At 40.2% G+C, this 15,605-nt stretch overlaps 1 protein-coding gene across 2 annotated transcripts in view; it reads right to left on the bottom strand.

The window, feature by feature from the left end:
- The window catches only part of Slik (Sterile20-like kinase), a 452,675-nt gene that overhangs the window by 137,408 nt on the left and 299,662 nt on the right, over nucleotides 1–15,605 (bottom strand). The window lies entirely within an intron of this gene.

Genomic DNA, 15,605 nt, shown 5'->3' with positions numbered 1-15,605 from the left:
ACATATCTATTAATTAACAGTTCTTAAACATCACAAATATTTTGTTCTCTCCTGGAAAACTGCATGCATAGACATGATGGAATCACCTCCAGGCTACTTTATCTTCACACACATATACAGTATTAGTTTCTCAGACCCTTTCACCTTCCTTCTCTCACATCTAACACTCTCTCTTAAACTACTGCACTCTCTTTTAAACCACATTACATTGGAAGCTCGATTATCCGTGTTTGGAATATCAGGATTTCGACATATCCGCGCTGTGACTGAATGATTACAGTGGTACAATAACACATAAAATTATCCAAGCGATAGCTCCAGTCTGAACAGCCAGCATCTCGTTGCTAGCAAGCAAGCCACGGATAAGCAGGATTGAATCTACCCCCCACCCATGCCACCCGCTCACAACTTGCTCATGAGGGTGGTGGAGTAGAGTTTGGTGAGGTGACTAATAAGGAGGGGAAGCCACTATCAGAGAGAGGCTCTTGTTTGCTCATTTGCTAAACATACACTTTACTTTAACCCATGGACACCAGGCTAAAATCTGCTTGCGCCTCACCTCAGCACATATACAGTATATATATATATATATATATATATATATATATATATACAGTAATCACTCCAATATTCGACGTAATAGAGCCATAGGTAGGTCCGGATATTGGTTCTGTCCGGATATTGGGCCCCAGCTTATGGACTTGTACTTATGGACCCTAACTCAGAGAAACACCTATACAACTCCCTCTGGACATGCATAGCACCTATTTAAGACCCAAATCACACCAATAAGGCACACAAATGACTGAAATAAATGCAAAAGAAACATAAAATGAGGGTTTAGAAGTAGGTTCATACAATAATAAACATTCTGGTGACTGGCTCCTGGACTGGTACTTATGGACCCTAACCTAGCCTAACTCAGAAAAACACCTTCCAACTGCACATGCCTAGCTCCTAACACCCTATTCACACCAATAAAGGACATTAAAGAGTGAAATGAGGTAAGTATAGTATGGAAAAAAGTACAGTATGAAACATTCTTATGTCCGGATAGTGGGGATGTTCGGATATTGGGCGTCCGGATATTAGGGTGATTACTGTATGTATATATATATATATACACAAAAGTTTTCTCCGAACCTATAGGAGTTAGAGAAATGATTAAGGACCATATTACTCACCAAACTCTTCTTGTGAATGAATGTATCCCCAGGTCTGTAGGTTTTGAGTTGATGAATAATGACGAGAGGAAGAGGACTATTTTTTGCCGCAAGAGCAGGCTGTGTTCATGCGTCTGCCCGCAGCCCAGACTATGGCTTTGCTGTCAATGTGATAACTTCTCCATTACTGGATAAATTAGACACAGTGGTGTCCAATGCATGCCCTATGGCACTATCACTGAGTAGAGGCTTGGTAGGGGTGGATGAGGCAAAAATCCACATGAGGCAGGAACAAAATCAGATGAGAAAGTTAATGATCATCCTACACCTGGCAGAGTCACAGTGACGATTGAGGTATAGCTGGATGGGCTGGAGGGAGGGAGTGCCGGTGCCAAGAAAACAAGTGCAGTTCCTACTGACACCCGCGCCACCAATTTTTTTTACAGTTCCGACCGACAACCAGCGGTTAGGGGTTAAGCAGTAGAAGCACCTAACCAGATAATTTCTTCTTCTTCCTGACTGTCTGTTATATTTTTCTGACTATTTCTGGGGTGTAAGTAAATATTTCCTGTTATTCCCACCATTATTCCATATGATGAGGATACAGGCATTGCCCTTGTCCATCTGCCTGTCTTTCCATTCGGGCCTGCATCTCAGAAACTACCAAGTGGCTTGGCTTCATATCGCAGAAAGATAAGAGTATGTGTTGTTGCTGATGCTGGTATATGTAAAATTGCCATACTGTCTGTACTTTACGAGCTATGACCATACAGAGAAAAAAATCTGTCTTGCGTTATATATTGGAAACTACTTGCTGGATTCTCTTCATATCTTACAGAAAGATACAGTATGAGTATTTGTTTATGTCGAACAGGGCAGTATTCCCGAGGTGGATAGCAAGCTGGTGACACGGAGAGCTGGAGCTGCTGTTTCACCAGCCCTTAGGACTTGATCCTGACTATCTCCCTTTGCTGAACATTTTCTGTGCATTCATTTACACAGAGTAGGCCAGCATGCTCTCTTAATACCTCTACCTTCAACTGTCTACATCACACTACATGCGCATAACATATCACATCTATTCACTTTCTTTAGGGATGGCCGCTGAATGTTACGATCAAATGAGGTGGTACCCTGGATTGCCACTGGCGGCAGGGTAGGGCTGGCGGCACAGGGTCCTCCCAGTCGCCATCAAGAGACTGTGCTGGCAGTGACTGTTCCATTTCCGGTAATGCTCGTCAGCGGAGAAGTGAAAGTGCAGCCTTATTCATCACCAACATCCGCAGCCTTAGCACAAATTTAAATTCAGTTCATTTTTTCCTTCAGTCCATATCCCCTTTGGCCCTTTTCCTCACAGAACCACAAATCTCACCGTCTACTGATATATCCCCATTTTGTTTTCCTAGTTACCATCTCCTCACAAACTTCTGTAACAAGGGCGGCACCTGTTGTTATATCAAATTCCAATATGCAGTTGACACTATTTTAAACTTCACTGCATCCAGTTTTGATTACTCATTGTATAAACTAAATTGTCAAAATATTGCCAAATATATTTGTGTAGTCTATCGCTCCCCCAATGCTTCTTCGGAACCCAGTGTATTTGATTGCATATCCATACATAGCACTAAAATTACCATTTTGGCTGATTTTAACATACATAATGCCGAATGGTTATTGCATTCTGCCAGGACTGATGACACCAGTCTAGAGTGTGAGCTGTTTGCAGAATCGTTTAATCTCACCCAGCTGGTAAAGCAATCAACCAGAATGCCTGATAATCCTGACCATAATGCCCATCTCTTGGATTTATTCTTGACAAATAATCCAGATCAATACGGGATAGAGGTACTGTCACCACTTGGATCCTCCGACCACAATCTCATCAATGCCTCATTAGTTAACCCCCTCACACCTCCCTGTTCTGAACCTGCCAGGGTGACCCGATGGCACTTTGGTAGGGCAAACTGGGGTGGATTTAGAAATTATCTAGCTGACATTCCATGGCAGTCTTTCTTCTCTTGTGATCCCAGTTCTATCCAGTCCTACATTTGCAACTTAAACTAGCTGGTATGGATTTATTCATACCAAGTCAACAGTTCACTAAAAGATCGAACTCTCCAAAATAGTTTGATGGCAACTGTGCCAGAGCAACAGCCCAAAAGTCATTAGCATATAACTCTTACTTAAAATAAAAAACATCTGAATCACTCTCTCAATTTAAAATTGCTAGAAATCATGCAAAAGCTGTAATAAATCTAGCTAAATCAAACTTTCTTCAAAAGCAAGCATCAAAACTACTTAACAACCCTAAAGACAATAGAATATTCTGGTCAACTCTTAATTCATTCAATAATAACTTTTAAAAATCTTCCACTCCCCCCCTAAAATCTTCAGATGGCGACATGACAAATGACCCGCGTGGGAAAGCAAATATTTTTGCCAGTACATTTGCCAGAAATTCCACCATAGAGGATGCCAGCCAGAATGTCCCAGTACTAGAACCTGACTCTCCCAAAATTGGCGCACTTAAAATACAGACAAGATACGTAAACTCCATCCTAGACAATTTACCTACCAACAAAGCTCCTGGCCCAGATGGAATTCCGCCAATTGTTTTGAAAAAGTGTTCCCCTGAACTTGCCTCTGTTCTAGCTAAATTATTCAGACTATGCATTTGTACTTCTTCATTCTTAAATACTTGGAAAGAAGCCAATATCCACCCAATTCTCAAAAAAGGAAGTTCGTCTGACCCCTCTGATTACAGACCAACAGCTGTCACATCTTCTCTTGGTAGGGTATTTGAAACTTTAATTAATAAGTACATTGTTAAACATATTGAATCCAACAACTTAATTAGAGATAGACAGTATGTTTTTTGCCATGAAAGATCCACCATTGACATACTCAATCTCCTAACTCATACCATCCATCAATCAATTAACTTACATGGAGAAACTCATGCAGTAGCCCTTGATATTTCTAAAGCTTTCAACAGAGTATGGCAACATTCCCTGCTGTCCAAGCTCCCTTGCTATAGTCTAATGACTTTTGCTCCTTTGATTTCCTCATATCTTAGTGACAGGAAAATAAGAGTAAAAGTAGATGATGTATATTCCAATTTTCACTCAATTAATGCCGGCGTACCACAGGGATCAGTTCTGGCGCCAACCCTATTCCTAGTTCATATTCATGATCTCTTATCTGTCACCCACAATCCCATCCACTCATATGCAGATGAAAACACTACATAGTTCATTTACACTCAGACACCCATTTACAAAGTGTAATATTTCTACCTCTCAACTCAGTACAGCCATCTCCATAAATCAAGATCTATCTACGATCAGTGAATGGGGACAAAACAACTTTGTCTCATTTAATGCTAGTAAAACTAAACATATACAATTTACTAATAGACAGATATTGCCAGATTCATACATTACCTTCAATGCTACTCATATTCCCATCTGCAAAAGTATTGTAATTCTAGGTGTCTCACTTAACAACGCCCTCAGCTGGACCTCTCATGTAAGATCACTTGCTAAAACTGCCTCAAAGAAACTAGGACTATTGTACAGAGTCCGTAACTTCTCCACTGACGAGCAGTTAACTATAATTTATAAGAGTCATGTGTGCTCTCAGCTTGAATATTGCTCACCCTTGTGGAATGGATGTGGAGAGGTTGCATTAAAACAACTAGACAAAATTCAGAACAAAGCTGTTAGAATTATTAACAACCCTGCCATTACAAATAAACTACCTCCCCTACAAGTAAGAAGGAATGTTGCCTCCTTTGCTTTATTTTACAGATATTTTTATGGCAAATGTTCAGACGAAGTTGCATCAGGATGCCACCTCTCCATGCCTTCACTCGTGCTACACGGGCATCTGGTAGTGCTCATGACTGTAATGTCACTCAGCCATATTGCAGAACTTCTGCCTATCAGAATTCTTTCATTCCCCGAACTGCATCTCTCTGGAACTCGCCTCCTCAGAGTTGTTTCCCTCCAAACTTCAACCCACAGCTGCTCAAGTCTAACTGTTACAGATATTTTATGGACACAGGACACTAGTAATCTGGTGTATGGATTATATTTTTTATTCATCTGTTTTTCCTTCCTCTGTTCTCTTTATTAAAAAAAAAAAAAAAAAAAAAAAAAAAAAAAAAAAAGCAAGCAAGCAAGCATTTTATGAACTATTGTATTTCCATTTATGGAAACCAATCTGTAAATGGTTGTATTTTGAAAATTACTTGCTGGATCATCTTCACTTCTCAAAGAAGACAGTTTACAAGTCCTAGTTTATCCCCCATATATGAAACTGCCATACATATTAGTGCATATCTATATATTCTTTACCACATAGTGCAGACACGTCTTTTCTAAAGGCTTGTTTAATCTGTTACCATGATGTTTTTTCCTGTTCCACTGTGACAACTCATTTGATTCATCAGCGTAATGGTGGAAGAGACTGTCCTAACCTAAGTGTTTAACTAAACTTAACCTAATCTAGCTTAACTGTGCCTAATAAATTTAACCTAACCTAACCTAGGCTCCAGCTGGGAAACTGGGAAACAAAATTCACATTTGAGTACATTGAGTAAGTTTCTTCCATTATGCTAGAAACAATCATTGGTACAGTTTAATGAACGTGATTATAATAACAGGGGAAACCTTTCAGCATGAAAATGTAATTTACCACCCTCAAAATAGTCAGAGAAATACAGAAAAAATCTGGAGGAATATGGATCAACTTGGTAAGGCCTTTCTGCTGCTTAAAGTTCAGCATACATTTACTGCTTATTCTTTTGTTCATTCTTGTGTGTATGTGTGAATGACAGAGTGCTGATACTAACAATAATGCACAGTAAGTACAAACAAAACGCGAGCTCACAGTACGCGAATCTCACTGTACATGAGGACCTACTTTTTATCGAATTTTAGTGTATTTTTTAATAGTACGTGAACTGAACTCGTAATAGGCGAGACGGCAGTGAAGAGTGAACCAAATCCGGGGTTACCCCGTGGCCAACGCAGAGCAGGAGACTGCAGCAAAACAGCCAGCATCACCAGTGATGGAGAGTGGAGACTTGTCGATGGTGATCAACCGCGTACTGTGTGCCCTAGATAAATTCAAGGACATCGAACGCTGTCAGTTGCGAGTGGAGGAAGTGATGACTTCACTGGACAGAACCTTCTGTTACTACACAGACAGGCACAACCAGGAGGTTAACAGAAAGAAGCAAACCCTTATCACCCGTTACCTGCGGCCTCAAGAATGTGAGGAATCACTTCCTTCAACATCAGAAGAGCCATTTCCTGGGGAGGATCAAGAGGATGATGCAATGTCTGAGGTGTCAGAAATAGACTTTGAAGGGTTTATGAATGAAGTAAGTGCATTAGCTAGTGAAAGTGTCAAAAGTGCCTGTGATGAGAATGGTGAGGAAGGTGGTGTGGCAGGTGGTGCAGGAGGTGCACGCTAGGTGTCTCACCCTGCCTCGGATTCCCTTCTTACGTCCATCAAGCCTGTTGTCCTCTTGGGTTAAGATGAGCAGCCATATTGTTGTTGGTTTAGTTAAGCCATATCCTTGTTGATTTAGTAAAGCCATAATCTTGTTGGTTTACTTTATCTTGCGTAATATGTCTTAGACAGTTTCCCTGTACAGTACAATACTTAGGTCTGAAAGGAGTCTCGAGGGTCACCGATGAAGGGGGGTGCCGCCCATATGTAATTTTTCCCTTAAGTTTATGTATTCACAGTACAGTACGCGAATTCCTAGTAAGCGACCTCCTCTGCCACCATAAACTCACATACTGTGCGTATCTATTGTATTCCATTAACCTTTTAACAGCTCTCGACCTAGAACAATGCTTTACCATACTGGTGTCAGTGACATCGAGTAAGCGCGAGCTATAAAAAAACAATGAACAATTACAGGAAGGGAACGAAGGTCACTAGTATGTTTACAAGACCCTACTCTACCATCCCAAGTAGTCAGGCAGTCACTTTATCTCAGATGTTTTTGCCAATATGTTTACATGTTACTGTAACATGTGCCATAATTTTATTAATTCTTCCACAAATCATAGCAAATCACAGGATGGGTTTAAGGGGAAAAAAAAAAAAAAAATCCCAGGTGTACCAGACGATTCTTTTCACATCTGTAAGAAACAGAAACTGATTTTTGAGCTCTGAAAAAATGGTCGCAGGGCTGCCAATAGTAGCATGCAAATATATGAACCCACAGCCACTCAGGGGGGGTGAGTATAAGCTTTACTTTAAGCAGTAGAAGCACTTTACCAAATTAGCTGTTCTTCCTGCGAGTCTCTTATATTTCTTTGTATTATTTCTAAGTTGGTAAATAAATGTTTCTTGTTAAATCTGTTTCCCTGTTGTTTATAGATGTTCCACTGCGACAGCTCAATTGATTAATATTGGAAAGGACTGTCCTAACTCAAATGTTTAACTAAACCTAACCTAACCTGGTTTAACTGTACCTCATAATTTAACCTAACCTAGCCCAACAAAACCTAACCTTCAGTTGGGCAACTGGGAAACGAAATCCACCTTTGAGTATGTTGAGTTTCTTCCATTGTACACGAAACAAACAAACATAGGTATGGCTTTCGGTACAAAACGATAATAATAGGAGAGAAAATTTTTCGCAGGAAAAGGTAGTGTAGTGGTGAAAGGGACTCCTAACCTAAGTGTTTAACTAAACCTAACCTAACCTAACCTAACTGTATCTAATAATTTAACAATACCTACCCCAACATAACCTAACCTCTAACTGGGAAACTGGGAAATTAAATCCAACTCGAGTACATTGAGTTTCTTCAATTGCGGTGGAAACAAACAATTGCAGGTACGGCTTAAGGAACGTGATGATAATAACATGGGGGAAATTTTTAAGCAGGAAAAGGTAATTTACCACACTGAAAATAGTTAGAAAAATATAGAAACACAATGGAGGAATACTGAACTGTTAAGGTCTTTCTGATGCTTAACCCCTATGCACCGGGTGATGCACCGGATGATGGTCATATCTGACACGAAATTGGTGGATTGGGGGCAACGGGTGACAGCTATAACCGCAAGTGTTTTCGCACCACAATTTGAAGTGGCCACCACTTGCTCTCATTACCAAAGGCTGGGGATAATCTCCCTGAACCCGAGGCAAGCAAACCTCAGTTGCCTCTGTGACTCTGCCAGGTGTAGGACAATGTGTTCTTACATCTCTCGTCCCATTCTGTTCCCGCCTTATGTGGACCCTTGCATCATCCGCCCCTGCCAAGCCTCTTTCCAAGAATACTAGAAAAGGGCTCAGTGATTGTGCCACAAGGCATGCCTTGGATACAACAGTGTCAAACTTTTCTAGTACTGGAGTAGGTTACCACATTGAGAGCAAAGCCACAGTTGGCGCCACGGGCAGATGCATGAACACGTCCTGTTTTCATGCCACTCTCGTGGAAAAAATTAGTTCTCTTCCTCACATCATCACTCATCAATGCAATGACCTAGAGACCTGGAGATACTTTCATTCTTAAGACGAAGAGTTGGTGAGCAAAATGGTCATTAATTCGTGCTATACTTTCCAAGATATTAAGGTTTGAAAACAAGCAATTTTAAGCGGTTTCTGAGAAATTGCCCTTAGTGAGGTGATGACTGTGGTAAATATTGCCTGGTGTATGGGGTTAAAGTAATGCATACATTTACCGGTAAATAAATCAGTCTAACAGTACAGTAAAACCTCGATATAACGGACTTCAATAGACCAGAATTCACTTTTATCGGAATCAAGGAGCTACCAGACTAAATTCTTATACTGTATATCAGAATGAGGCCAATAAAGCCTGAAGCAGTCCAGACTGCCTGACCACTCCAGCAATGTTCACCACAATAAGGTAAATACAAGACATGTCTATCAGTGTACAGTACCATATTATTATATAAGGTGCAACACAGTACAGTACTGATGGTAGTGAAAACTGTTGTAAAACCGTTGGTGCAATCCGGACCAAAGTCTGAGATATTGGAAAAAGTCCAGGTTAGCGGGGTGAAGTCCGGATATCGCTTTTTCAGAATGGCTTGGGCCCAAGTAGTCCGTTATAGTGAGGTCTTACCGTACAGTATTTGTGTTTCGTTTCTGCCAGATTAATTGTGATTTCACAAGATTCCTGCACTCCTTCACACCATACAGCCTGGATAATCAGGCTATCACTTTCTCTTCCAACATTAATCTCAATCTCACTTTCAAACACCTTCTCTGGTACAGTATAGTAGCTTCTCAAGATTCACATCATAAAACTTTACTTAACTGTGTCTTGCATGCACATACAATAACTATACATCACCAACATTGGCATATTACCGATCAAACTTCACAGGTCAGCCGCCATACTGAAATATTCAGTGTTCATATACAATCCCCAGATTACAATAAGAACATCAAAACTCCCAGAAAGGAGCAGACAAAACCGCAAATACCGATGGTGATAAGAATTACTGGCATATCTCAGTTTAACAATGCAATTGGTTAAGTAAAAACCCATTGTTAGGCAAGGTATCATATCTCGGGGTAGATTTAACATGTAAAGTATAGGGATGCATTTTTGAGCCATGGGTTTCTCCCCCAACCAACTCTTAAACCCAACCAAATGAGTCCAAAAACAAGTTTCTAGCTAACCTAAACCTCCAAATAGCTTTAAAGCAAGCTAAACAAAGCCTAAAAGCAGTTTATAACTCACCTAAACCCAAAACTAAAATGTGAAAATCATCAAAAATGTCTGGAAGAAATCAAACTTTGTAAACTTTACCCTAAAATAACAATCTTCATCCCACCTATGACTAAAAAACACATTAATCTAAGTCTAAAAAGTGTTTATAAATCAACCTAAATACAAAAATTAAGTCTAAAATATCAACAAAATCAGTAAAAACAAAACAAAACCCATCGTTATACCAGGGTTTGGCCATTGTTCGGTGGGATAGGGTGGCATTTCTACCTCCATCGCTATGCTGGGGTATTGCACATAGGGGTATTGTATCTCAGGGTCTGCCTGTACTTAAGCAAATACGAATGAACTCCAGATGACAAAAGAGAATACTGAAGCTAGAAATCTCGCTGATTTTCTCATAACCACTTACATTCACAGAGCTCAGTTTCTGTGCTGTTCATGATACCTGTCTAATAAAATTACCATTTCCTTCTTCTACATACAGTAGATGCTCGATTTAATGAACACCAATTTAGAGGAAGCCCGAGATAATGGAATCATTTTTTCCCGGTATTTTTTTGCCTAATGTAATGGAAAATTTCTGCTAAAATGAGTGTAATTCTGTTAAAGATATTCCATTCCAAAAAACACCTACCTGTAATTACAAGAAAAAGTCCCATAAATTGAGGACATCATCGAGCCCATAACGGAAACATTACCCTGACGGGCGGTGTGCGGTGTTACCACACATCCCTGCCAAGCATGCAGTCTTCATACGACCCTTCAACTATAAACAACTGCTCCGCGTGTGTGTGGCTTTGCCTTGATATTGCAGCCATATTTATTTATTTATTTTTTTCCTGTGAACCAAAGCTTTTATGAACCATGCCCAAGGTACAGGAAAAGAAGGAGAGAGCAAGGCTATCTCTTGACCAGAAATTGGAAATGACTGAGAAGATGGAGTGCCATCCCTGATGTTCCCCAGCCCCTCTGTCACCCCAGTACCAATCAGGTGCCCATGGAGGGTGACTCTGACAGTGACTAAACCAGACCAAGGCCTGACACAGGTTTGAGGGGGCCAGTATGGTTACCTGTGTCAGGTATATTTCTGCAACAAGCGCAGAACCCCTACTTTTGGAGGTAAGCCTTACTGCAGTTTACTATCCTTATTTACTATACTACAGTATTTGGTACACTACTATTCTCACCTTATTCTTTATGTGTGCATATTTTATTACTTTACTATCCTTATTTACTATACTACAGTATTTGGTACACTACTATCCTCAAGTTATTCTTTGTGTGTGCATATTTTATTACTAAGTCTGTACTGTATGTATCACTGATAACATGAACACAATAATGCATTTAAGTGGGAGGTTTTAATTATGGGTTCAGACTGCTGTGTGTAGCATTGAGAGTTAGTACTGTTTGCTAAATCTGGGTGTGCATTGTCAGGAACTCAGCTTGACCGCTGGCTTCAAGGATTTAATGGAAAGTTTCGTTTTGTTTCGATTTGTTTTTGAAGGCTCCAACATGCTTGCATGCGTCGGCCTTGGCCACTTAATGGCGGCTCTCCATGCTGCACGATCCATGGCAGCCTCCCTGTTTAGTCCCTAAACCCTGAGCTCACACTTAATGACCTCATACCACATCTTTCTCGGTCTACCCCTCGCAACCCCACCCCTAATAATAACACTTCTCACCTTCTGCACCCAATTATCATCCCACAACTTCTCCACATGCCCAAACCATCTTACTCTACCTCTCCTCATCACAACACAAATACACTCCAGTCCCATCCTACCTCTCAATTCTTCCATTGTAAACTCAGCCCCTCAGGCCTTGCACGCAGGGATGCACTGCACATCCACCTAATCACTGTCATTTCTGTACGTCTGAGCCTGCGAATATCCTCTTCCTTTACTGCCCAGGTCTCACTAGCATACAGCATCACACTCCTAACACATGCTGCATACAGACCCCTTAGCACGTAGGGAGAGTCCTCTCAATGTCAGGAGAGGCAACAGCTCCCTGAACTTCTCCCAACCACTTCTCACCCAAGCCACAGAGCTAGCTCCAGCCGCACCTCCAGCACATAACATGTCTCCCAAATAACAAAACTCTTCCACACACTCAAGAAACTCACCAGTAAGTTCAATCCTTTCACGCCAGATAATCTCCACCTGCTCTCCCCGAGACAACGCACATTTAAAATTGTAAAGAATCCCTTATATTAAACCCTGGGTACGGAACTCAATCTGGCGGAAAATTCCTGATAACAGAATAGGGGTTGGCTGAATTAGTTCATTAAATTGAGCAGCTACTGTACTTCTCTCATAATTCAAATTTCTTTAAAAAATTTTGTCCTTCTTGTGAGTTCCTCCCCAGATGATGGCCTCCAATGTGACTGATTCGATACTGGTAATGGAGAATCCTGAGGGCATGATAAGGAAACGGGAATACCAATGAGACAAAGTCTGCCTTTACAACAGGCATAGAGGCCGATGATACAATATTCATTGTCTGACAGCTTCAAAAAAATACAGTAATCCCCAATTTATCCATCATAATTCAAGAAAGGTCCTGTTAGGTAATGCAATTTTTCAGATAAGGCCATACTGTACTACCCCACAATCCCTCTACAGGGGTATAACACCCCTATACTGGTCTCCAGGTATTCCTCTCAGTACAACAAAACCCGACTCGATATAGATTTCCCTATGGTCGCCATTATACTGTATACTGTTTTGTTTGCTTCATTTACGAAGGCTCCAACATGCTTGCATGCATCAGCATTGGTCACCTAATGTTGGCTCTCTATGCTGCTTGATCTCTGACAGCCTCCCTATTTGGTCCCTTACCTGTAATTCATACAAAACCACTCGTAAGTTACCACGATTCTGATGATTAAAAATTTGTTTCCTTTAAACATATTCCACCACAGGCCTGTCTCATTTCCACTGACTGCTTGTTCAGTTACAGTCACTAAGAATATCTGTATTCTTATCTAATAAAAGTGAAAGTGAGATGCATGGATGGATATAAGTAGAACCAAAAGCAGGTGACTAGCTACAGTACTGTGTGTAAGTTACATAACACACAGGAGACAGGCCAGTGTCAAATGCATGTATATTTAAGTAAACATTTTATTATTCTCCACAGAAGGAGCTACATGCATGAAGAATATTTTGTTAGTTATTAAACGTGGAAGTGAGATGCATGGATGGATATGAGTAGAAACAAACACAAGTGACGAGTTATTAAGTACCACAAAGGAGAGAGGCCAGTGCTACATGCATGCATATTTATGTAAACATTTTCTTGTTTTCCAGAGAAGGTGCTACAGATATGAAGAATATCCTATTATTTACTAGCATGTATAGATAGATATGAACAGAACCAAAATGCAGGCAACTAGCTAAGTACGTATGTTCTGTAACACAAAGGACATGGGTTGACACCATATTCTTGCATATTTACATGACATTACATTACTTTCCTCCGGAGTTAAGGGCACTAGAGTAGGACTCGCCTAAGTTTGCGGCTGTGGTGTGGCCCGCACCTGTGTACAGTGTTGCCACGTTTTCTATACCGTTACCCCTCTCTCTCTCTCTCTCCTGGCGGGAGATGTGAGCCACCCTGAGTACTTTGGATTCTTTTATAAGTTGTTTATAATTGTGCTTTCATTTGTTAATTTGGTTTTGTTATATTTAGTGATATTTATCATTTTTTGTATATGGCAGCAGATGACCCGTTACTGCAGTACCATGATTGATTTTCATTCATTCATTCTCTTTCTCTGGGTGTGGAAGTGTTGCTGCTCGCGAGTGAATAATGTTTTTTTTTTTTTTTAACTTCGGTTTTGGCATATGCTTACTATTTTGTCCTACATATTAGCTTATGATTTTAAATGTGATTATCCCTCGCCCTTAAAATTATGGTAAAAGCCAGTAAATGTGAGTATTTTTCCCTGGCAACACCTGTACAAGCTATGCTTGGGTCTATGGAGGTACGTACATTACCTTAGGCCAGACTGGGTGTGTCAGTGTTGCCACTCACAAGAATTATATGAATTATTTCTTTTACTTTGGATATTGGCATATTTCTTCTTTTTTCAGGCTCATTCTCTTATATCCATAACTGTAATATTATTACCCACCCTAAAACTACGCTAAAAAACATTAAAAGTGACTACAATTTCTTTTAGCAAGACTGTACAATATGTATGCCATGTTTCTGTGTTACTGTATAAATATTTTATGCATTATAAGATTACTGTTGATTCATCCATCAAAATACACAAGTGTAAGTTTTATTCATCTGAATTTATCGTATTTGTGTTGCCTTGTACATAAATAGCTTCAGTTTCACATCGCAAGTTGGGGAAACGTGGCACCATTGTACACAGGTGCGGGTCACACCACAGCTGCAAACTTAGGCGAGTCCTACTATAGGAATATTTCAGTTATCAAAAGTGAGAATGAGAGAGAGAGAGAGAGAGAGGTGAAAAAATTAGTGAGAAAGAGTACGATGGGAGTGGATGAGGAATTTAAAAGGGATTTGAGTGTGAAGTCAAGGCAATGCTATAAAGAAAAAAAAAAAAAAAAATCTGAAAGGGGTTAAAGAGAGTTAGACAGGATGATAAAAAAAGTTAGTAGGGGAGTGAATGATAAAAAGGGTAAATTGATTTTGTGCATGAAGGGCCACTGAAACACCACTGCTATTGCCAAATAACAGTGCAAGTGCATAACTAGCAGTGCAGCATGTGATATTAAGTGAAGTGATAACATTTTTGTGGGTGAAATACTGAAACCTGTGAATTGGAAATTGTGTCTCTCATGCATACACAGCCTCCCGGTCATTTAATTGAGCCAGATGACCATCCAGTGTACATATTCCCTGTGCTCGTCTGCCTTTCATTCCATTTTGTGCATGGAGGTCCATTGAAACACCACTGCTAACATCAAATAACAGTGCAGCCGAGTAATAAATAGTGCAGTGCGCAATTTCAAGTGAAGTGATAACTTTTTGTGTGTGAAATAATAAAACTTGTGACTTGGAAATCATGTCTATCATGTGTATATGGCCTCCCAGTCAACTGACATGGTGTCTCCCTGTCAGCTACTGAGCCAAAGATGGCAGTCCAGTATTTACCTTTGATGTGATCATCTGCCCAGCATTCTATTTTAGTGTACGAAAGACTACTGAAACACCACTAATAACAGCCTATAACGTTGCAACTGTGTAACCAACAGTTCGGTATGCAAATTTATGTGCAGTGATAACATTTTGTGTGTGAAATACTGAAACTTGTGGCTTGGAATCACGTCTTGCAAGGATGCTACCCTAACTGGAAAGCATGGCGCTACTGAGGGGCGCTGATAGGCCCTATCCCTATCCACACTAAGCTCATATTATATCAATCTTGTTATATGATAACTCATTTTGCAAAGGGTTTTCACATAACACAATAACATAGTAATTCATGACTCTAAGAAGTTTGTAACGCAAAGAAGATGAGCCATCACCAAATGCATCCAAATATATGTAAACATTTTATTATTTTCCTGAGAAGAAGCTAACAGACATGCACACAGTACAAGGACATGTACAGTAATACTCCAGTTTAACAAAGTAATTGGTTAGGTAAAAACCCACTGTAAGGCGCAGTATTGTCTATTGGGGTAGTTTTAACATGTAAAGTAATAAGCATTTTTCA

The sequence above is a fragment of the Coenobita brevimanus genome, chromosome 94 (genome assembly GCF_032717465.1).
Source record: "Coenobita brevimanus isolate Jiangsu-jjx chromosome 94, ASM3271746v2, whole genome shotgun sequence".
Lineage (NCBI taxonomy): Eukaryota > Metazoa > Arthropoda > Malacostraca > Decapoda > Coenobitidae > Coenobita > Coenobita brevimanus.
Note: the sequence above shows the minus strand (reverse complement) of the source record. Positions and strands in the feature narration are given on the sequence as shown.